The sequence below is a fragment of the Elaeis guineensis genome, chromosome 2 (assembly GCF_000442705.2).
Source record: "Elaeis guineensis isolate ETL-2024a chromosome 2, EG11, whole genome shotgun sequence".
In the NCBI taxonomy this organism is placed as follows: Eukaryota; Viridiplantae; Streptophyta; class Magnoliopsida; order Arecales; family Arecaceae; genus Elaeis; species Elaeis guineensis.
Genome location: NC_025994.2, coordinates 6,461,655 through 6,485,173, shown reverse-complemented (window position 1 = coordinate 6,485,173; position 23,519 = coordinate 6,461,655). Strand labels below are relative to the sequence as shown.

The 23,519-nt window shown below is 38.1% G+C and overlaps 1 long non-coding RNA gene across 1 annotated transcript; it reads right to left on the bottom strand.

Annotated features, from left to right (window-relative positions):
• Positions 1-946: 946 nt before the first annotated feature.
• LOC140855558 (uncharacterized) lies at positions 947-7,920 on the bottom strand. Its single transcript, XR_012138472.1, has 3 exons — positions 7,148-7,920; positions 1,497-1,568; positions 947-1,009 (listed from the first exon to the last, which is right to left on the bottom strand). It is a non-coding gene; the product is annotated as an uncharacterized lncRNA (long non-coding RNA).
• Positions 7,921-23,519: the final 15,599 nt, after the last annotated feature.

The following is a 23,519-nucleotide window of genomic DNA, read 5'->3' as shown; positions in this document are numbered from 1 at the left end:
TATATAGAAGATGTCAATTAGAGATTGACCAAATTATTTAGCCAATATTTAATTTCTCTATTTAGATTTTTTTAAAGAAAAGCTAGCTAAGAGTTTCCTTATTTGTCTTTTCTTTTTTCTTCAAGCACAAGTCATTGTGCTTATAAATTGTGGCTCCTTGAGGGTCTTTAGCATCAATAAATTAAATCACCTTTCTCTATTCTCAATTATCTTAGAGGTTTTTATAGCTTCAGCTTTTAATTTCTTCTCAAGTTATTCAAGAGCCCCGAACAGTGCTTCGGATTGTCTTTTCTGTGCTTCAAGCTGCGTCATATTGTTATCTAACTGATGTAGAATTTTACACAAAATCAATCGCCTTATTCTTTGCTATCATTTTCATGCCAAAACAATTTAATATTGTGAAACACTAAAATATACCATTGGTCTCCTTCCTTGTCTTGGTGCCACTCTCCACTTGGAGAGCTCCAGGGTATGAGCACTGGAGGTGGCACCATATTTCTCAAGAAGAAGAAGAATGTCTCTTCTAAATTTGTCCATAACTTGATTTGCTTATTGATATTCTTCTTACAGATATTACATGAAACATGTTGTTCTACCTCATAGTCTAGAAGTAGTTAGAAACATGAAGCTCAGACATCTCCACCAACAAAGAAAAGATCTACATGCAACAAAATTATCAAGACTGGGTATTATATTAGTAACTTACTATCTGACTGGTATAAATGAACAATAAAAGCATAAATAATTTGTTGTTTGTTTCTTACAACATGCTGAGGTTTTGAAGCTTTCCAAGCTCCTTTGGAATGGTCCCTGATAATGCATTTGCACCAACATACCTGGTGATGAACAAATGGAAACTAAATATGGTGAGGACAACAGAGAAACCATAGATGCTTTAAGAAATCACTACTTCAAATGAGCTTGTCACTGATCTTACAAGGATTGCAACTTAGTCAAATTCCCAATAAATGCTGGCAACAGACCAATCAAGTTGTTGTGAGACAAATCCCTGTAAAAATTGTCATCTCATCAAAATCACTAGATTTGATACAAATGCCAACCAAATACTATCTCATTGTTGTCTAGTTATTCCATTTTCTTGTTCTCACTGTGGTGTAGCACTAGATCATCTGAATAGAGTCTTTAACATTTTCTCACTTAAAATTTGATTTGACACTAGCATATAATGTCAGATTGTTGAACATATAAGGGCACTTGAGGAATGCTAGCTCTAAAAACTTGCTTAGGTGCAAGTTAAGTCATATACATATGATGCACACCTAGCGTATCCCTGATTTTTTTTGTAAGGTCCACACCAAATAGATGATATCATAGACCATCTGAATGCAGCAAACACCACTAATGTGCACATTATTGGAGAAATAATTAGATGTTTATGTTACAACTTTTACCTACACTAACTTGTATATGCAGCATTTCTTAAAAAAATCACCCCTCTAATTTGATTGGAAGTTTGAGATAGGAAGTGACCATACAAATAGTAGAGGTATGTCAAATTTTGCAGCTCTTCCAGGATTGTGCCTACCACAGCTAATGCAGCTACTTTTCTGCATACAAACATATTACCAAAAATAAGCATAAAGGGTGTGTTGCGGCCAATCGCCTCGTCGCCCGATCGCCGGGAAGCGTGCACCTGCAAAGGAAGTCCGCACTGACCGGAGGCGGCTCCGGTGGGACCCTCCGACGGTCAAGTCAGAGAGGTGACTGGGCAACAGTGAAATGCAGACAGAGAGCTCTGAGAGGGAGAGAGAGAGAGAGGCGAGCCTGCGTATGTGGGAGAGACGGGCGGATCGACCCCTTGCACTGTTGCCTTCCCCGGTATATATAGTGGAGCACGGTATGGCGCCGTTATCAATGGCGCGGACGAGTGAGGAACTGTCAACTCACTGTAGACTGTCAGAGCCGCCGTGAAAATGTCATGTCGCCGTGTGGCCGTCTAATCACCAGGGTTGACTTCGCTCTCGGCGGGACAATGCCCCTGGGGAACTGTGCCGCATGTCCGTGTCAGAGCTGACAAGGTCCGGCGGCTGTACGGCGATGGGAGGAGACGGCCGACCCTTAGTCGGTGGCCAGCAGAGTGGCGTCGGGTTCCTCCGTCAGTCGGCGAGTTTCATGTGAGTCGGCCTCTGGGTCCGGTCAATCGGGAGAGATACGACCGACATACCTCCAGTCGGCGATTGGGCCATTGGAAAGCCGTCAGTAGCGTCCGTTAGTCGGTCACTCCGGCTTTCAGTCGGAGACGGTCAGTCGGGCCGACAGCCGGTCGGCCTCCGATAGTCGGTCGGTCGGTCGGTGGTATCCCCAACAGGGTGTTATAGCAAAAACAAAGCAATCTGTTAATTTGGAGAATGAACAATTTTGCTCTCTAATACGTCTAAAACAAGAGTCCTTGAGAAATCTAGAAGCTAATTTTCCAGATTTTTTTTTTATACAAACTATTTAGATGTAGTAGCTTTACAAAAGCCAATTAGATTGCTTGATCCATATCATGAGCTATCTTTGTGGAATAAAGATAAGATGTTAATTGGGAAATAGCCGAATGGTCGCACACTCACACCCTTTTGTCCAAACTCTCATGGCCTCCTCCAAGTGGAGGAGGTTCATTATTGAATGTTGGTTGATAAACAGTGATATTTAAGGTCGTCTAAGCTTTCAAGGTAACTGGAGATAGCTTAGCTGCTTTGTTAGTCCTTATCTCTTCTTTATTGTTGTTTGCGTTTTCTCCCCTTGAGGCTGAGCTAGCTGTAACACTTTGGACTTCACCTACCTCAAAAGCTAATTTACCAGATTTTTTTAATGCAAACTATTTAAATGTAGTAGCTCTACAAAAGCCAGTTAGATTGCTTGGTCTATGTCAGCTATCTTTGTGGAATGAAGATAGGATGTTAATTGGGCCATAGCCCAATGGTCACACACTCACACCCTTTTGTCCAAACCCTCATGGCCACCTTTAAATGGAGGAGGTTCATTACTGAATGTTGGTTGGCAAACAGTAATATTTACGGCTATCTAAGCTTTCGAGGTAATCGAAGATAGCTTAGCTGCCTTTGTTGGTTCTCATCTCTTCTTTGTTTTTGTTTGCATTTTTTTCTCTTTCTTGAGGCTGAGCTGTAATACTTTGGACTTCACCTAGCTTCAAAAGCTAATTTTTCAGATTTTTTTATACAAGCTATTTACATGTAGTAGCTCTACAGAAGCCAATTAGATTGCTTGGTCTATGTCCGCTAGAATGAAGATAGGGCGTTAATTGGGCAATAGCCCAATGGTCACACACTCACACCCTTTTGTCCAAATCTTCTTGGCCTCCTCCATATGGAGGAGGTTCATTATTGAATGTTGGTTGACAAACAATGATATTTGAGGTTGTCTAAGCTTTCAAGGTAACCGAAGATAGCTTAGTTGCCTTTGTTAGTCCTGATCTCTTCTTTGTTGTTGTTTGTATTTTCTCCCATTTGAGGCTGTGTTTTAAAACTTTGGACTTAACCTGGCTTCAAAAGCTAATTTTTCAGATTTTTTTTTATACAAACTATTTAAATGTAGTAGCTCTATAGAAACCAATTAGACTGCTTAGTCCACGTCAGCTATCTTTGTGGAATGAAGATAAGATGTTAAATAGGCAATAGCCCAATGTCACACACTCACACCCTTTTGTCCAAACCCTCGTGGCCTCCTCCAAATGGAGGAAGTTTATTGTTGAATGTTAGTTGACAAACAGTGATATTTAAGATTATCTAAGCTTTCTAGATAACTGGAGATGGTTTAGCTGCCTTTGTTAGTCCACATCTCTTCTTTATTATTGTTTACATTTTCTCCTTCTTGAGGCTAAGCTATAACACTTTGGACTTCATGTGGCTTCAGTGTCCCTTTTCATTTCTTTGTATTTATTTCCTTCTAATAAAGCTGGGTGACATTTCTTGCCTCCCTTTTCCTTAAAAAAGGATATTTAAGACATGTTCTTTGGAGTGTAAAAACCTTAGCCGGGAATATATATTTTCTTGGATATGTATTTTTCAAGCAATATTTAGATATAAAAATAATTTATTCATAATTTTTTATGCCTTGGAAAGTGGCTTTGCAATCTGTTATCCATATTCTTTTATATTATTACTTTCCTGGATAAATTGCTATATAAGATCTATCTACATTTTCTATAATATTCTTCATATAATTATATTATACTATATTATATGATATGATACGTAATACAAGATATTATATATCTAATTAATATATTAAAATTTATATTATAATATTATTATATTATATAACAATAGCATAATATATATTATTTTATTATTATATTATAGTGTTAGAGGTCTTTTAGGAATAAAATTAAAAAGGTTATTCTATATGGAAAAATGACCTACCCACCTCCTAGGTAGGTAAGACTTTCCACTCCTCTATTTTATGGATGAATGCTACCATAGGAAAATACACCTAGAGAAGTATAAGAATATAAGAAAGTTGATTAATGAGAAAATTGATCAATTTTTTTATAATATTTAACTACTAAAACATGGATCCTTGGGTATCAAGTATCAGGCTTGAAAGATCAGAAGTGCTACTAATCCAGCTTGATTTAACCAGCACTAGCATACACCCTATTGACCCAGTCCACGCTTAACCCCAACATATATAACACAACTCAAAACCCACCCAACAGGTTGTAGATGAAGACGGCCTGAGGCATTTCTATCTTTCCAACATAATTTTTTTTCTTATTAAAAAGTTATATAGAACCTTATTTGTTATTAATGGGATAGCTAATATTATTAATTCTTTTATTCAAATATCTTGCGCTAATCATTACTTAAGTTATAATCCTAAGACATACTACTATATTATATTACTTCATTTATAAGAAAGCTTTTTTTTCTAATAAAGAGAAGGAAAAAATACTAATTTATTTAATTGCAGAGACTAGTTTAACTTATTCACAAAAAGAATAATTCTTAATTTTTATTAAAAAGAAAGGATATTTTTTTATAAAAATTCATTTAATTACTGATTTTATAAGAAAAAATTGGATTAATTTTCTCAAAAAGTTGACACATATTTTAGGATCTCCGAAAAATTTGACTTTGAATGATATACTAAATAAGTAAATATGGTTAAAAGTCTAATAGGGATGGCAATTTTAACCGACCCCCCAGCTATCTGATCTAATTGGAACTCGAGGCAGATATAGATTCTAGAAAAAAAATATTGAAAATGAATTCGGATCGAATACGGATAATGACATACTTCGATCCTAATTCGATTTGATATAACCTTAATATATATTTTTTTTTCAAAATTATAATGATTTTATAGTGTTTACATGTATCCAATTCGATCTGATTCAACCAACTCCTCTTATGCATCCGATCCGATCTGATCCGCATCTCTACTTGATCCCATCTGACCCAATCCGAGGTGGGTATGGAGTGGATATGGGTATACAATTTTCATTTCTAAGACAGATATAGGTATGAACCGATCCGATCCATACCCTATATATATATATATATATATATATATATATATATATATATATATATATATATATATATATATATAATATTCAATACTATATATATAATATTCAATACATCTGTTTACAGATTTACTAAATTAACTTAAATATTCAATACATTTATTTACACGTTTACTAAATTAACTTAGCTCCCCATATATATATATATATATATAATATATATATATATTATATATATAGCCGGGGTTAAAGTTGAGGTTTGTGAAATCGGTGGAGTCGATGGCGGCACCGCTACATGGCTCGCCATTGATGTTCCATGCCGGCGATGTCGTCGCCTTCTTCCCCCACCTCCCTAGCACCACGTTCAATGCCTCAACTACATTGCCACAAAAATGGATCCTTATCAGCATGACGCATGTACACCATCCGGTCTTTGGAACATGTTTTTCCCGAATGTTGGTAAGTTGAGCAAAATTGTTTGTTTATCTACTTTAGATTTTCCTTTTTTTTTTTACCCAACACTTTGGCTTGCCCTGGTGAGTGGAAAAGTAATAAAATAAATAGTAATAAGAATTTAAAAATTCAACCGTAGCCTTTTGTCCCATATCAATTTAAGGCACACATCTTTTACGCGGCCTGAAGGATTCACCAAATCCGTTCCAAATTGATGGGGCACAAAACAAGTTCACTACACTCAGTCTGATTCAACGAGCGCTGAACCATTCCTCAAGCGCCACGTGTTTGTGCTAATTTGGTTGGCTCTGGACTAAGGTTGAAATTAGATTGGGTAGAAATTGGACACTAATATATCCATATCTATATTTATTTTATTTGATAGATATAGATATAGATATGAATACTAGTCTGATGTAAAATTCATATCGCTATTTATTTTAAATGGATGTAGATATAAATTATGAATATAGATATAATTCAGATAATTAAACTTTATGACCGCAAAGATATTATTAAGTGGATGATAAATCAAATTAATAGTATATTAATTTAATGAATTATTTTTAAAAAATTATAAATACTATATAAATTAAATATGTTACAAATAGCATTGAATATTCAGATATGGATTAGATAGTTATCTATCCATATTTATATCCATTTTTTTTAACGGAGATGAATATGAATATGGATATTAGTAGAATATTTAAATTTTATTCGTATTTGAATAGATTTGGATATGAAAATGAATTCAAATAGATATTATCCAATCTATTTCCACCCTTGCAACGTAGAGCCACAGGTTTGAAAAGAGAAATATTTTACTAATGAAAATCTTGATATGGAATAATATATATAAAAAAAATACTCCAACGAGATAAGATCGATCAACAGGAATATATATCCGTACAAGTATTAGTCCGGCCAAAAGATATGAAATTATCTATCAAAGAATAACAACATATTCATGTACCAAAAAAGTACCAAAAATAGAGAGTAATAAGATATTCTTTTGCAGTCTCAACCTAAAGTTGATCCTCTTATCCAACATTGGAGAATAAATAGACAAGAAATCCTAACGATTTCTTTCCTTAAGTTGTTAAAATTTTCTGCTTGAGAAGTGTTCATTAGATCGTTTTTCATCTAGAAAAAAGAGATCTTTCTTGCAGTTTTCTTTTGAATTGGCATGCATACCTTCAGATGGGTCCGTTGTAGCTTGAGCTCCAGATCTCTCAACAAAGAGGAAGAGATAGAGAAAACTACAAACAAACGCTGATAAATAAAATATTGAACCTTCCTTCGGCACCATCCCCATCTCTCTCTCTCTCTCTCTCCCTTGCTCTCCCTATCTTCCAGAGGAGGGGCCAAGCTAAAATGCTTGAAGTATTCTTGGCTCCTTAATTTCTCTTGGTACCACCCTCCTCATTTTATAAAGGCTGATATGGGGAGGGAAGAGTGGGTTACGGCTTGCTAACATCATTGCCGTCCTCGCACTCTCTCTCTATATATCTCTCTCAAGGTTAGCATGCCTTCTGGCACCTGACGGACCAGACTAATGAAACTTGGACCGATTAAAACTCAACTAACACGGCCCAACCGTCAATAATCAATGTTCATTTCCATCAAAAAAAAATAGTCAATGTTCATGAAGGCAAAGCCGGCGGATGGCAAGGCCGATGAGGGTGCTGGCCAGACGAGCAATAGAGAGAAAAATAAGGAGGCTCGATTTTGATGGTCTATTTCTGGTGATCCTTTGCCGGATTCTAGCCATTGGAGGGTTGATCGAGAAGAGGAAGAATGAGGGAGGAAACAGATGGACTTTACCTTAGCTCCATCATCCTCCTCCCCAACGGCCTCCTCCTCAACCTCCTCCGCCGCTTCCTCCCTGAGCCGGGGGTGCTCGTACCGACAGGCGGTGGAGGTGGATGAGGCGGCAGTGGGGATGAGGTGACAGGGCAGCGCGGGCGGCCGGGGGCCGGGATGCGGTGCCGGAGGCGCGACGAGCAGGGGGCCACAGGGGGTGGGGTGCGGGGAACTGGTCGGGTGCGTGAGGGCAACGGCGTGGGTGGGTGAGGGCGGCGATGGAGGCGGCCATGGGGGGTGCGGGTTTGCTGGGGGGCCATGGGGCGGTGCAGGAGGGTGGGAGGAGGCGTGAACGGTCGGGGGGCGGTGCCGAAGGTGCGACAGGCGAGGTGTCGCCGGGAGGGGGGGAGAAGGGGAGTGTCGAGGTGTGGCTTGCAGGGGAAGAAGGAAGGTTAAAAAATAAAAAATTAAAATTAAAAGTAATAAAAATAATAATAAATATTAAAATTTTTTTATTATTAAAAAATATTAAATAAATAATTTGAAATGCTAAATTAATAATTTAATTTAATGATATTTTAGAATTTGATGTTACATTATCAATAAACTGATTGTCATATTAAACGTTTCAATTAAATTTTTAATAATTTTACTATAACATTATCTGTATATACCAAATACAATAATCAACGTAACTGACAATCTATCTAGATTGCTAGTAATCAATATTATTTTTTAAAATTATCTAGCGATGCACCAAATGCAACCTTAGGATGGTTGCGCATTATGGGCAAGATAAATCTTGAAGTTCACATTTGTGTAATGACCTTTTCTTTTGAATAGTCCCCACAAAGATTCTCATGGATGAGCTTTTATCAATCAACCTCTCGGGCTGCCATCTCAATTTACTACACACAAAGCCCACCATTTTGAAGAGATATTTTGGAGCGGGGCAAATTTTTCTAGGCAATCAGGCATACCAATATTTTGTGCATAGCTCAAAACGTCCTCCCACCATTCAAAGCCTCTCTCCTTAGTTTGAGTTCTTGTGATACTCACTATCCCGTCCTGTCCATTCTCCGCTGCTTTGAATCTCATTTCCCCATTTCCCTGCATCAATCGTTACCAATAGGGTATGAATGAAAGTGAAAAGTGGATAAGATCTTATCTATTTAGATTTGAATCTATCAAGATATGAATAAAAATTTAAATATTCGACTAACATCCATATCTGTAAAAATGATAGTTAGAGATTTAAATAGATAACTAGCTTATAATCCATGCAATACATGGGATATAATTTTTTTAAAATAATATTTAATTTTATTTATATATTTTATTATATCTATTCTAAAAATATCTATGATTCACTGACGTTATCTATTTAAAATATCTATGATTCTAAATAGTATGTTTTTATCTATGTTAGCTTAGTGCCAGTCCCACACCATGGTTTTGGTATCATATTCATATTACCATGAGAACAGATATAATGATATGCAGTGTTCCCCAACAATCTTGAGCAATCTTAATTATAGTACGAAGTTGACCAACAACCTGATCTCAAGTAAGCTCTTAGGAAATGGGCCAACAATGCACCGGGACTCAGACATGATCTCTTCTAACATATATGCTCGGATGGTATAAGCGTCTATCAAAGTTTCAATCGGTGGTGCAGCTGCTTGGATACTTTATAGTTTATATTTACATCAGCTTTGTCCTTCTTGCTGGAGTATGTTCTTCGAAACTTTTCATCATATTCTGTTCACCAAACACAGAGGATTGGCGCGACTTTAAATTTACAAATGGCTAAGGCTCATTATATGTAGAAGACAGCACACCCACATTTTCCTTTGGTACTTCATTTGTTTTTTTACTGAGAATGCCTTATTCACAACTACAGGAGTTATTACATCTCAATCGGCCACAATATGTTAATGTTCTCAGCATCCCTTTCTTCCTGTGGAGGTCCTATTGAAAGCTTACAACTTATCCTTATCCAGTGTCTTTATTTCATCTATGTGTACTCCTTACATATTCCAAGCAGGGAAACTGTATTTCCGTTTGTAATGATGTACGTTCTATTAATTTTGGCCTGTTGATTGTATGTATCTTACAGGCAACTTATAACTATGTTGAACTAAATTATTGGCAGTTTGTAACTTGCTGAACTAAAGTTGTTGGTTTAACGAAGGTTCATCCTGCATCACCAAAAAAAAAAAAGGTTTCAAGTTTGGCCAATTCTATCTATTTTAGAATTTGACCATTGAGGCTTCTCAATGTAACAGGGTTCCGAAACTAAAATAAATTTCAAAAAAAAAAAAAAAAAAAAAAAAAAAAAAAAAAAAAAAAAAAAAAAAAAAAAAAAAAAAAAAAAAAAAAAAAATTGGATATTGGTGCAAAAGTTAAACCAATGTAGCTCTGTTTTTATGCTGCTAATATCAATCACAATATCACAATAAAAATGTTCTATCATAGCGTTATAGCATCAGCTTGACCTCAACTAACATTCACTTGCACATCATGTGCTCCATCATTCCCCGAAACAACTGCATGGAACGACGGAACTGCATAGGGAATGAAGCGGTAACGAATAACGACACTTTTGGAATTTTTATTAAATTAGGTCCAGACCCAACTGGCCAACATGCCTAATAATTGCCTAATATTCCTTTATTGCCATATAAGTGGAGAACAAAAACAAACAAAACAAAAGACTGAACAAAGAAAACAAAACAACGCAACAACCGAAAAAAGACGGCAACAACCATCCCTCAAGTGTCACTGCCGCATCCCATCCAGCTGCAAAATATGAAAGAATCCAGTTGAAGGATTGAGGCTGAATCAAAATCCAAAACATCTTCTTCTTTTTTTTTTTTTTTTGATACAAACAGACAATCACATCAGCCTATTACGAGAGTAGCCCAAAAGATTAAGATATAAAAAATTTTACAATATCAGTGGACAATCTCCATCCTGTTTCCAGATCCACTCGTCAGAATGGTTAGCAACAAAAGCTACCACCCAGTCTGCCGCAGTATTAACCTTCTGGTAAACATGCTGAACTTTGACTGCAGCAGCATGATGAAGAGAGGTGCAAACATTCCGGATAAGAGGGTGACCTCCTGCTATCGAGCACCCCCTGAAACCAAGCGATGATAGTGGTAGAGTCACCTTTAAGGAAGATCCGCTCTGCATGAAGCTGTTGCCTAGCAAAAGTGACCCCAGCTCAGGTAGCATGAAGCTCTGCATCGAAGATAGAAAGCTCAAAGAGGTGGGAGCCACCAGCTGTCAAAAGTTTATCCTCAAAACTACGGATAACAAAACCAGCTCCGCCTCATCCGTCTCTGACACTGCCATTAAAGTTAACCTTGACAAACTCTGAGGGTGGGGGCTCCCAAGAAATGAATAAAACCCTACTGATCGCTGTCAGGGCAGCCAGAGAGCTCCAGGGACCGGAGATGTTAAGGAGCAGAGTGGCAATATCAAACTAGCAATACTCCTGAGCAAGACAGACAGCTATGTCTAAAACTCGACGAGCAGGAATCACATCACTGTCAAAGACAAGGCTGTTCCTAGACAGCCAAATCTGATAAGCAATGTAAGCCATCCGCCCAGCAACAGCGATCGATCCGTCAGTCATACTCTGATGAATCAACCAAGAAAAGAATCCAACCAGGGATCAGTGCTCGTCTCCTAAGGATAACAGCCTGTTTGTCTCCAAATGACCCTCGCCCTCCCACAGTGCAGAACAGCATGCTCCACAGACTCATCCTCTATTCTACAAATCAGATAGGAGGTCAAAATGTCCATGCCCCTATCCCTGAGAAGAGCCCACGTAGGAAGCCGATTCCAGGCCAGTTTTCAAAGAAAGATCCTCACCTTAGGATGGGCGATAACTCTCCATATCCAAGCAGCGTCGATCCTCCTAGTAGGCATCAATTCATACAACTGAGATAGGTCCCTCAAGGGGACCCTGAGGCAACAGGAACGCCCCCAAACCCTCGCATCCTCAGTGAGTGCATTGGAATCGAGATAGCAAAGATCTGCTCCGTAAGTGGGCCCCCACAGAGCCGAGTGATCTCCTCTCTTCTCTAGCTGGAGCCATCAACAGTAATGAGGTTAGATACCCTCATATGGTCACCCACCTCAATGCTGATAAAGGTCGGCCAGTGGAAGAAAGGAATACCCAAAATCTAGGTATCTTGGATCACCTCCACCGAACGTCCATCCCCAACCAAGCATCTGATCTAGTCCATAACGTCGGCTTCACAGGCGCAAATCTCTCTCCTAGTCCATAACGTCGGCTTCACAGGCGCAAATCTCCCTCCATATGAAAGAGCATCCCTGACGAGCATGGATGGGGGTCCCAAGGTCCAGCCACCGTAGCAGGCCCTCATTATCCTACTCCACAAATAGTTCAGCTGGATCAGGAATCTAGCCGCATGTCTCACGATCAAAGCCTCCCTCCTCGTCAATAAGGAGTAGATCCCCAGGCCTCCATCCTATACAGAATGGCAAACCACTTCCCAGGAAACACTACAACAAAACAGGTTATTAGTGACGAAAAATTTTCGTCGCTAATAACCAATTTTCGTCGCTAATAATATTAGCGATGAAATTTTGGTCGCTAATATTTCGTCGCAAATAATCCGTCATTGATAATATTTTACGATGAAAAAAAATTCCATCGCTAATAAAAGATGTTTGCGACGAATATTTTTCGTCGTTAAAAAAAATTGATGAAAAAATTTAATCTAAAAAAAGATATTTACGATGAAAAATTTTCATCGCTATTATTTGCTCAAGTTTTAGCGATGAAAATTTCTGTCGCAAAAAATTATTTTTGCAATGAAAATAATTCATCGCTATTAATTTAAAAAAAATTATTTAGAAAAAAATTAAATAATATTAGTGATGAAAAAAATTCATTGTAAATAATATTATTTACGATGAATATTTTTTCATCACTATTAATTATATATTTATTGATAAATTAGATTTGTTAGTAAAATATTTTTAGCGACGAATATTTTATCGAAAATAATTCTGTCGCTAATAATTTAGTTATATTTTTTAAAAAAATTATGAATACATATTTTAAATTTATATGTGTAATATTTTTTATAAATTAAAAAAATTAAAATAAAAAATTTACATAATAAACTGATAAATAAATTTTATTATTTTATTATATTAAATTAAAATTATAAGATGTTTGAAATAAAAAAAAGTATATCAGTAAGCCATCAAATATCGGCATCTAGAGAACGAGCTGGGATGGGGAGCACTCAACGGAGCTCGGACTGATGATAGAGCTCGAATCGGCCTGCTGCTACCTCATCAGCTGTATCGTCTGCTCTATCTACGCCATCCGCTCCATCATCTGGATTGAAAGTATTGATAGTCATCGACGCGTGCAGCTAACTCCTGAGCTCATTGTCGATCCTCGATAACCTGCTGTCGATTCTTGATAGCCTACCTCTGTACCTCCATCAGTCGAGCCTCGCACGCAGAATGGATGTCCGCCCTAGATGTGCGTGAGGATAAAGGAGTAGTGATCCCATACCCTAGATTCCTAACATAATTAGGTCTCGTACCGAGCACTCGATCACAGATCTCATCATCTGTGGGTGCGGTCGAGCCCTCAGAGGTAGGTTGGGACCTAATCTCTGTCATACGATCTTGAAAATTAAAATTAAAATTATTTTAATTTTGTAATAAAAATCAGATTGTGAATGAAAAATAATTGAAAAAATTACAAAAAGCTCTGGCTCTCCGTCGTCTACTCCCCCGACCATCGCTGGTGGATCCGCTGGTAGATATCGATCCTATCAAGAAGCTCGCCACTCTCAGCATCTCTCTATAATTTGAGAAGTAATTAAAAAAAATTAAATAACTAAAAAATTATATGCTAATTAGAAATTAAAAATTACCTACCATGTGCTCCATGTGACGAGCAAACGATCTCGAACCCCCATAATGTGGCACAGTTTGTCTCGCCCGATTCATCGTATTTTGGGCACATCGTCACTGTGAAATTATCAGTAAAATTAGTAGATAAAAAATTTAATTTAAGAATAAATGATTAAGTCATTAAACTATAAAAAAAAAATAGATGTGTAACCTGATATGTCGGATCCTCATACTGCCAGCATATAGTAGTCCAATCATCTATGGTGATGCTATCATAGGGCTGCTGCCATGCTGCCTCCTCTCCATGATCCTGCACCACCCGATACTAATGCTGATGCATGTAATGGCGATAGTCCTTGAAATGTAACGATAACTGAATGTCGATGGCTCGCCTCACACGATGCTCCTCAAAATCAGCGATATCAAATATATCCTGCTAATAACAAATATTAGAAAAATATTATGCAAATTAAATATTCACAATATAATTTATTTTACCTATAAGTGGGTATAGAAAATCTCTCTCTGAGCGAGTAGAACGTGATGCCAATCGAAGAGTGTCACAGGGGCATAACTATGGCTTATGATGCCCAGCTCAGTCTGCCATGGGTCACACCATCCCATAATGGGTCTGGTGTAGCCGGCCGGTATCTCGATTTGGAGATGCTGTCCCGGGTGCTCGCATCTCTAATGCTCCAGAGCGAGGTTCTTCGATGGACCTCGCCCTCGCCTCACCACCGATGAGGACTCACCTGAAATAATAATAAATAAATCATTAGTATGATCCAAATAAAAGAATCAAATTTTATTATATATAAAGTGTAATAGTTAATACCACTGAAACCCGCCTCACTGGGACCTGCCGGTGCAAGATCCTCTGACAGTGAAGCGGTGCGACAATAGAGATCGATGGAGGTGCCTCAACCTCTGAGGCATCTGCAGGGAGCTATGAATGCGAACGTCATTGTCTGTCTCCTGGTGCCATATCTGCAAGAATTGAGATATAAATAAATATAATATTGAATAATAATAGTAAAAATCAAATAATATTCTAATGAATACAATTATATCACATATAAAAATTTTATGAAAATAATATTCTAATAAATATTCTAATCAAATAATATTTTTATAAAAATTTCGGCAGCATCTCCCATGGTTCTCCAAGTATACGATGTGGATATGGTGCTTATGCACCCTATCCACTATATATCCGGAGAACAATGAACAGATAACTACTGAATACCACATAATAAAAGAAATATCAACTATTAACAACAGTAATATTATTACTTTTTCAAAAAGCCCGAATACGGAATATCCAAATTTCAATCTCGATGAAGATCGAAACTTGAACGAAAATCTACGGCTCAATATAATTTAAGTACCATCTTCCTCAGTGCATTCGAAGATGAATTACTAATTTATAAAAAAAAAATAACTTCATATTTTCAATAAATTTTTTTTAAAATAAAAATATTTTTTTTATTTATAATTTCAGCAGCATATAAAACAGTACATAAAATAATTTAATTATAACAAGTAACAGCAATGTGCATTATGTTAGTGAAAAAATAATTAGTCAAATAATTAAATAATTTCAGCAGTAATATTAAAAAATAATATGTAATAATTATAATAATTTCAGCTCGGCCCAACCAGACCCGGTCCGACTTGCCCCATCCCGGCCCCATCCCCGAACACATCCCCGAAGGCCCTGGCCCGATCCGGAACTGACCCAGCCTGAGCCCTACCAGACCCGACCTGCCCCATCCTGGCCCGGCCTGGACCCGACCCGCCTCAGCTCCACCTGACCCACCCCAGCTTGACCCGACCCGAAGACGACCAGGCCCGACCCGACCCCATCACGGACCCGGCCCGACTGGGCTCGGACCCGACCCGAACCCGGCCCGACCTGGCCCGGCCCGACAGCCCCGCCCCACCCCACCCCGACCCGGCCCCAACCTGACCCGGACTAGACCTGACTTGACCCGGCCCAGTCACTAACCCGACCCCCAGTCACGAACCGACCCGACCTGGCCTGGCCTGTACTCGACCCGACCCAGCTCGCCCCACCCCAACCCGACCCCAACCCGATCCAGATTGGACCCGACCTGGCCCAGTCACGGACCTGACCTGCCCCAGCCCGACCCGACCCGATCGGGCCCAGCACGACTCTAAAACGACTAGGCCCGGCCCGGCCCCATCACGGACCCGACCCGACCCAGTCACAGACTCGACCTAGCCCCACCCAGCCCCAGACCCGGACCTGGACCCGGCCACAGCCATGGCCATGGCCCGGCCCTACAGAACCTCGTCTCTGGCTTGCCGGTACCGGATCGCTGTCCCGTCCCTGGTCCCGGCCCGCAGGCCCCACGGTATTGGCCAATAGGCCCCGTGGCCCCAGCCCGTCGGCCCCACTGCCCCAGACCGCAGGCCCCACAGCCTCGGACCGCCATCCACGGCCTCGACTCGCAGGCCCCGACCAGTTGGCCCCGTCACCGTCCCCGGCCCTGGCCTGAACCCCCTCCAAAAAAAAGGAATAAGCTCACCTCGACGGCGGCGCTGGCGATGGCTTTGCGGATGGCGACGGCGGAGCGAATGGCGATGGTGGCTGGACGTGGGGAGAGACGCGGGATGCTGGGGGGAGGGAATGCGAGAGAGAGAATGCTGAGTGAGGGCGGGGGGGAGAAAATGGGTTTCAGATGGGACATGACAGGACGCGGGGTATTAGCGACGAAAATTTTCGTCGCTAATAATTTATTTTTATCGTAAATAATTTAAACAGAAAAAAAATTTTGTGACGAAAATAAGCTTTTCATTGCTAATAACCTAACTAGCGATGAATAACTTTTTGTCGCTAATATTTCTCACCAAAAAAAAAATTTCGTTGGAAATTTTTTTTTTCAAAAATTTTCATCGCTAATAATTTATTTTCATCGTAAATAATTTAAATGAAAAAAAATTTTGTGATGAAAATAAGCTTTTCGTCGCTAATAACTAACTAGCGATGAATAACTTTTCGTCGCTAATATTTTTCGTCAAAAAAAAAATTGCAGGAAAAAAATTTTCTCAAATATATTATTTATGATGAAAATATATTATTTCATCGCTAATAGTCCCAAAATTTTATTTACGATGATTATTTTTGTCACTAATTATATTATTAGCGACAAAAATTTTCTTCCATCGCTAATAATTACTAAAAAAGATTTTTTCATTTATAAGTTTTTAATAAGTAATTATATGATGCTCGCATGATAAAATTTGTTCAGATCCAGCTGACAAGATAGATGACAGTACCATATTGATTGATTGAAAGCGAGTTCAAGAATTTGACTGTAAATTTTTTAACTCAGAGCTTCCTGTGAAAAATAATAATATTTGAGAGGTCAAAAAATAGAGCTAGGCTTCTTTAGCACAAGAGCCCGAGGTGCAAAATTTTCCCTTGATCTACCGTCATATCACCCTTTTTATTTTTTTTCTTTTGTTTATTAAGTAAAATAGATGGAAGACCAACCAAAATCAGGCAAAAGCATGATTCAAACTAGGGGTGTCAATGGATCAAATTGTGTTTGGTTTATATGCAGGTTAAAGTAAGTTCGACCCATATCCATATATACTTTTTTTTCATCCACATCAGCTCATCAATCTTTCTAAATTTTTATTCATTATTATTTGTATAACTAAAAAATAAAATAAAATGAGATTTTCAAAGATCACAAGCAACAAAATCAAGATTTATCTTTAAATATGTCATTATAAATATAATAAATATAAAATTTAGTATATATGATAATTATGAACTAATTAATGATAAAACTAGATAAAATATAATATATTCTAAAATATTAGTGACAAAAATTTTTCATCATAAATAGTGATTATTTACGATGGAAATATATTTTTCATCGCAAATACATGTTATTTATGATAGAAATAAAGTTTTTATCGTAAATAAATTGCAATTTATAAAATTTTATTTTTTTTTTTTTTATTTATTAAAGATGAAAATATTACATCATAAATACTGAAGTATTTATGATAAAAAATTAATTTTTATCATAAATATACAAATATTTGTGACATAACATTATCGTCGTAAATAATCTATAATTTTTAAATTTTTTAGATTTTTTATTTTTTTACACATATTAATGTTAAAATTTTTATCATAAATAAAATATATTTATGATAAAAATTTTATTTTCATCATCAATATTAATCATTTACGATGTATTATTTTGTTGTCAATAATCTGTAATTTTTGAATTTTTAAAACTTTTTATTTTCTTTCAAATATTAGTGACAAAATTTTTATCATAAATACTTAAGTATTTATGATAGAAAATAAATTTTCATCAAAAATATGCCTATATTTGTGATATAATATGTTCGTCACCAATAATCTATAATTTTTAAATTTTTTATTTTTTCATATATTAGTGATAAAAAATTTTATTTAAATAATATTAATTTGTGAGGAAAATTTAGGTTTCATCATCAATGTGCTATTATTTACGACGTAATATCTTTGTCACAAATAATCTTTAATTATTGAATTTTTAAAATTTTTTATTTTTTTCAAATATTAATGATGAAAAGTTTTCATCATAAATAACATATATTTGTGATAAAAATTTAATTTTTATTGTAAATGCTTTCATTATTTATGATGAAACTATTTTCATCACTAATATTTGAAAATTTAAAATTAAAATAAATATTTTATTATTTGTGATGATTAATTTTATCGCAAATAATTTATATTTACGATAAAATTTTATTTTCATCACAAATATAAAGATATTTAAGATTAAAAATTAATTTCATCATAAATAAATAATTATTAGCAATGAATTTTGGTTTTTGTCGTAAATATCATTATTTGCGATGAAATATATTTTCATCGTAAATAAATTCAACGCAAAAAGTGATATTTCTTGTAGTGAAAGAAGATAAACACGATGATGATCGCGATTGAAAACCCATAAAAAGTTATGAAACTGTTGCTCCATCTCTCAAATACAAGCAACTGGTACAATCGTATGGGCTAAGAGGTAATCGGGATAGAGCTTAGGCTGATCTCACCATAGTCGTCTTGTTTATGAAGGATAGAGCATCAGCTTGCCATCCCTAAAGATGCTCTTGGACCCACTGCTTTAGAGGTCTACACTCAGCTCATCGAAGATGATGGTCGGTGATCGAAACTCCAAGATAGGATAGCGTCCCAGTCTGCTCTCGGATCCCCAAGATCTTCCTAATTGCTGATCTGGCCTGGGGATTCATGCTCAGGCTGAAGATGACTGTAGACTTCTGAATGTTGACTAACTAGCCCGATGACTGACAATAGGCTCTGACAATGGAGGAAAAGTGCTTCGCATTCCAGGTCGAGGCATGCCCTATGAGAAGGTAGTCATTTGCAAAGAGAAGGTGTAAGAGAGGTTGGGCATCTGGGGTAGGCCAATACGGCTCCAGGGCCTGCCCTTGAACCACCGCTCTTAAAGCCCTGGATAATGCATTAGCACATAAAATAAACACGTAGGGGGAGAGAGGGCAGCCTTGGTGAAGATCAACAGAGGAAAGAAAGAACTCCGTCAGAGTGCCATTGATAAGGATGGCGAAGCTCGAACTTTCAACATAGTCCATGATCCAGTCAATCCATTTAGCCCTAAACCCCAACTCCTGAAGTGTCTGTCAGAGGAAAGGCCAACACATCTGATCATATGCCCACTCCATATCCAGCTTGATCGTCATGAGGCTGCGACGACATGGCGCTCTCTGGATATCATGCATAAACTCCTGGGCCAACATAATATTGTCGGTGATAGCCCGACCTACAACAAAAGCACCCTACTCTGGGCTAATCAGATGAGGCATCAATAGCTTCAGCCGTCCCACCAAAACTCTCACACACATCTTGTAGAGGGTGGTATAGAGACTGATAGGTCTGAAGTGCTCTAGGAGACAAGTGTAAGGCCGCTTCAGAATGAGGGTGATCAAGGTCCACTTCCACACCATCGGTATGCCCTTGGACTCGAAGGCTGCCTACACCACCTCCATTACCTCCTCTCGAATGATCGATCAGTACCAATGAAAGAATAGTGGAGGAAAACCATTAGACCCTGGGGCTTTATCCTCTCCAAGAGTTCAGTGGGCCTCATGCACCTCCTCAAGAGACATCGGCAGGTCAAAATATCATTCTCCTACAAAGAGATGCAAGTCACCTGTTGAGCACCTGGGATGGGGCAGTCATCACCAAGCATCATCGTCCACCAATCCTTGAAGAAGCAGAGGATCTCTACTCGGATCCCTCCACCATCATCCATGACACTGCCATCATTCCTCTGCAACTGCCTAATATAGTTGGCAGACCTTTGGATTATGGTAGACTGATGAAAAAATTTAGTGTTTTGATTCCCCTTCCGAATCCATGGACTCAGGATTTCTGCCTCCATAAGGTCTTCTACTACCTCAGAAGAGAGTGATGCTCGATGAGCTTACTATGGAGCTCCCCCATCTCACACTCTTGCAAGCCACCATCCTGATCTTCCCTCAGCTGCAACTCCATAATATCTGCCTCAACCTGCTCAATCCGACGAAAAATGTCACCCACCTCCAAGCGATTTCATCTAAGGAACCTGCTCTGACCAGCTCTAGTCTGTGGGTCATTCTGTACCTTGCATCCCCACGGATCGGTAGCCTCCACACCTCCTGAACTAAGTCCCAAGATTTTGGATAAAAGATCCAAAACTTCTTAAATTGGAAGGGGGCCCTAGGTGGTCTAGGCCATCTGTCAAAAAAGAATCGAGCAATGATCTGAGACTATCCTCGACAGATGCTGAATACAATACCTCAGATAACGCTGAATCCAATTAGCTTAGTAAGTGCCCGATCAATCCTCTCCCAAATGTGAGCTGACCCATGCCGGTTGTTGCACCAGATGAACTTGGGGCTAGTGAATTCGAGATCAATCAATCCAGTGCTTTGATGAACTCCCTGAACTCTCGGACTTATGCTGTCCCTCTGCTGTCTGCTGCCATGCTTCTCATGGGGACCCATGTGCAATTGAAGTCTCCAGCCACTAGAGAAGGCACGTCCTGCATCAAGAGTCTAGAGATCTCCACCCAGAGCACCCTTGATCCCTGTGCTCGATGCTCGCATAAACATCAGAAAGGGTCAAGGCCCCCCAGACTAGTCTATGATGACAAGAACCACCTACTGCTCACATCTGTGGAAAGCATCCACTCTGATTAATCCACAACGTCACCTCACCAAAATACCTCTTGATAGTCTCTAAGACTCCATAACATAAGAATTTTAGGCCATAGGGATCCTCCGTCTGACTCGGGCCAGTCTAGCCCCAAAAAGATGAGTCTCACTCAGCACATAAACATCAGGACCATGCTATTGGATCAATCAACTTCGATCGACCGAAAGGAGGGATTCTCCCCTCCCGATAGTTTCAAAGCAAGATCCTCATGGAGAAGACTCACAAGGAAGAGGGCAGTACTCATACCCCCCCTCAATCTGAGAGTCTACCACAGTCACATCATCCATCGAGCCCTCCCTCCTAGAGGCCATCCCCTCATCGTGGATGGCCTGCCTAAGTTTAGCCACCACAACCTCATGAGAGGGACCACTATCTTAATCTCAGGTGGTCGCTCCGATGCCCCCGCTACCATTAGGGCACCAAGCTCTTGGCTCTCTTCTTTTGGCTCCAGTGGACCCTCCTCCACCTCCATCGGGGCCCTGGACACAAAATGAAGACACCAGGGCCCCAAGATGCCACTAGCACTTCCATATCCATGGTCGCAGAGACCACGACCTTGTCTTTTGACTTATTTTTTTTGGTCCCACCTTTCTTGGAGCCCTTCAGGCCCAAGACAAGGCTAGTGGGCTTTGCTGGAGCCCGACCCAACTCAGGCTCTTTAGGCCGACCTCACTTGGCCTGGCCCACCACCCATCTCGCCAGGCCCACTTTCAATAGGACTGGGCCTTCCGCAGCAATGCCCAATGTTCCCGAACTCCCATTCACGCCTGCAAGCCCCAGGTTGGCCAACAGGCCGAATAGGTTTGGTTCTCCTAGGCATGGTCAAAGATAGGGAGCAACAAGGATTCCTAATGCGAGTAAGACTTACATTAAGAGGCAGTTTGGTTTTGAATAGGATTTAAACTTTTCTTCTATTTAAAGGACTCTTCTCTAAAGGTTTTAGCATCAAAATTCCAGCAAGCTCCAAGCCTCCAAAAGCCTCCCTATGCCTCCCTCTCTTCTCCCTCTTGGTTCCAACACCCAAGCATTATTGGGCATCCACCATCTTCATGCCCAAAGGCTATTTGGGCGGCCATCTTTCTTGTTGATTCTTAAGTCCTTGGTTGCTGCAAAATCAAGGGAAGGAGATCAAGAAAAGAAAAGAAGAAAAAGATCAAGAAAAAGATTAAAGAGTTGATCACGATCCGACTTCATTCAGATTCACAAGGTGATCGTTCTTAGAGAAGAAAGATCTACATCAAAGAGACTATTCCAGACTGATCCCGAGTGGATACCTATAGATGTCGAGCACTTGCATGGCGAAGAAAGAATCTATCTTCTTCCAGATCTAGATTCAAAAAAAGAAAAAATGAAATAGATATATGATTCGATCATATAATTTCAGCATAAAATTCAGCATGTATTCAATTTCAGCATATGAAGTAGATTCATGTGTTATATATTTTATGCATGCATGAACTAGATTAAAAAATATTTTCATCTTAATTTTACTAATTATTTAAAAAAAAAATTTGAAATACACATGCATGCACTCTATACAAAAATCCAATAGTGATATCAGAGCCACATGTTTCATGTACATGAAATTGATATACATATTTTTGAAAAAAATTTAAAATTTATTTTAATTGATACATGAGATATATAATATTTAATTAAAATCTAAAATTTATTTTAGATCTTAATTTTTAGTTTATATATATGATATGTGAAGGCATGCATGAATCTGAAAATTATTTTGCATTGATTTCTAATATGTATATATGATGCATGTTTACATGCTTAAATATAAAAATTAATTAGATCTGATTTATGATTCATATATGAGATGTATGATTACATATCTAGGTCTAAAATTAGTTGAAATCAGATTAATGATTTGTATATGAGATATATGATATCATGATAAGATTAATTTTATTTAGATCTAAATTTTACATACATATATGAGATATTGCTTGTATATTAAATTTAAAAATTAATTTTATGATTTAAAATTTATCTTTATACAAAAAATTTAGATTTAAAATTTAGATTTATGATCTGAAATTTATATTTGTGTATAAAGATTTTGGTTATGGGTAAATAAAAAATTAGGTCATGTAATTAGACTACATCTAGAATTTTTGATTTGGATATAATGGATCTAATTTGATTAAATAATTGATCAAATTGAGTCAAGTATTGATTAAGATTAGGTCAATTAAGTCTTAGATCATATAATTATTATTGATCAGTTCGATTAAATCCCATATGTAGAATCTATTAACCTAAAGACCTAATTCGGCATGATGGCTTGAGCTTGATTCGCTTGAGCTAACTATTTGGACCTATTGACCTATTGGTATCTAAGATAAGTAATTAAAAATGATTATTTAATTAATTTCGTTCGCTGATCTGGTTAATTTATTGATGTCTACAGAAAGCAATCGGAGGATCCCCATCGATCTCCACTTGGTCAATTTGGTAGATTGAGTTTTGAATATGATTGCTTGGTGGTTTGGTTTAACCCATGTCAATTAGATCGATCATATGATGACTGATTAGCTGAGACTTAAATGTTAAACCTCTCCA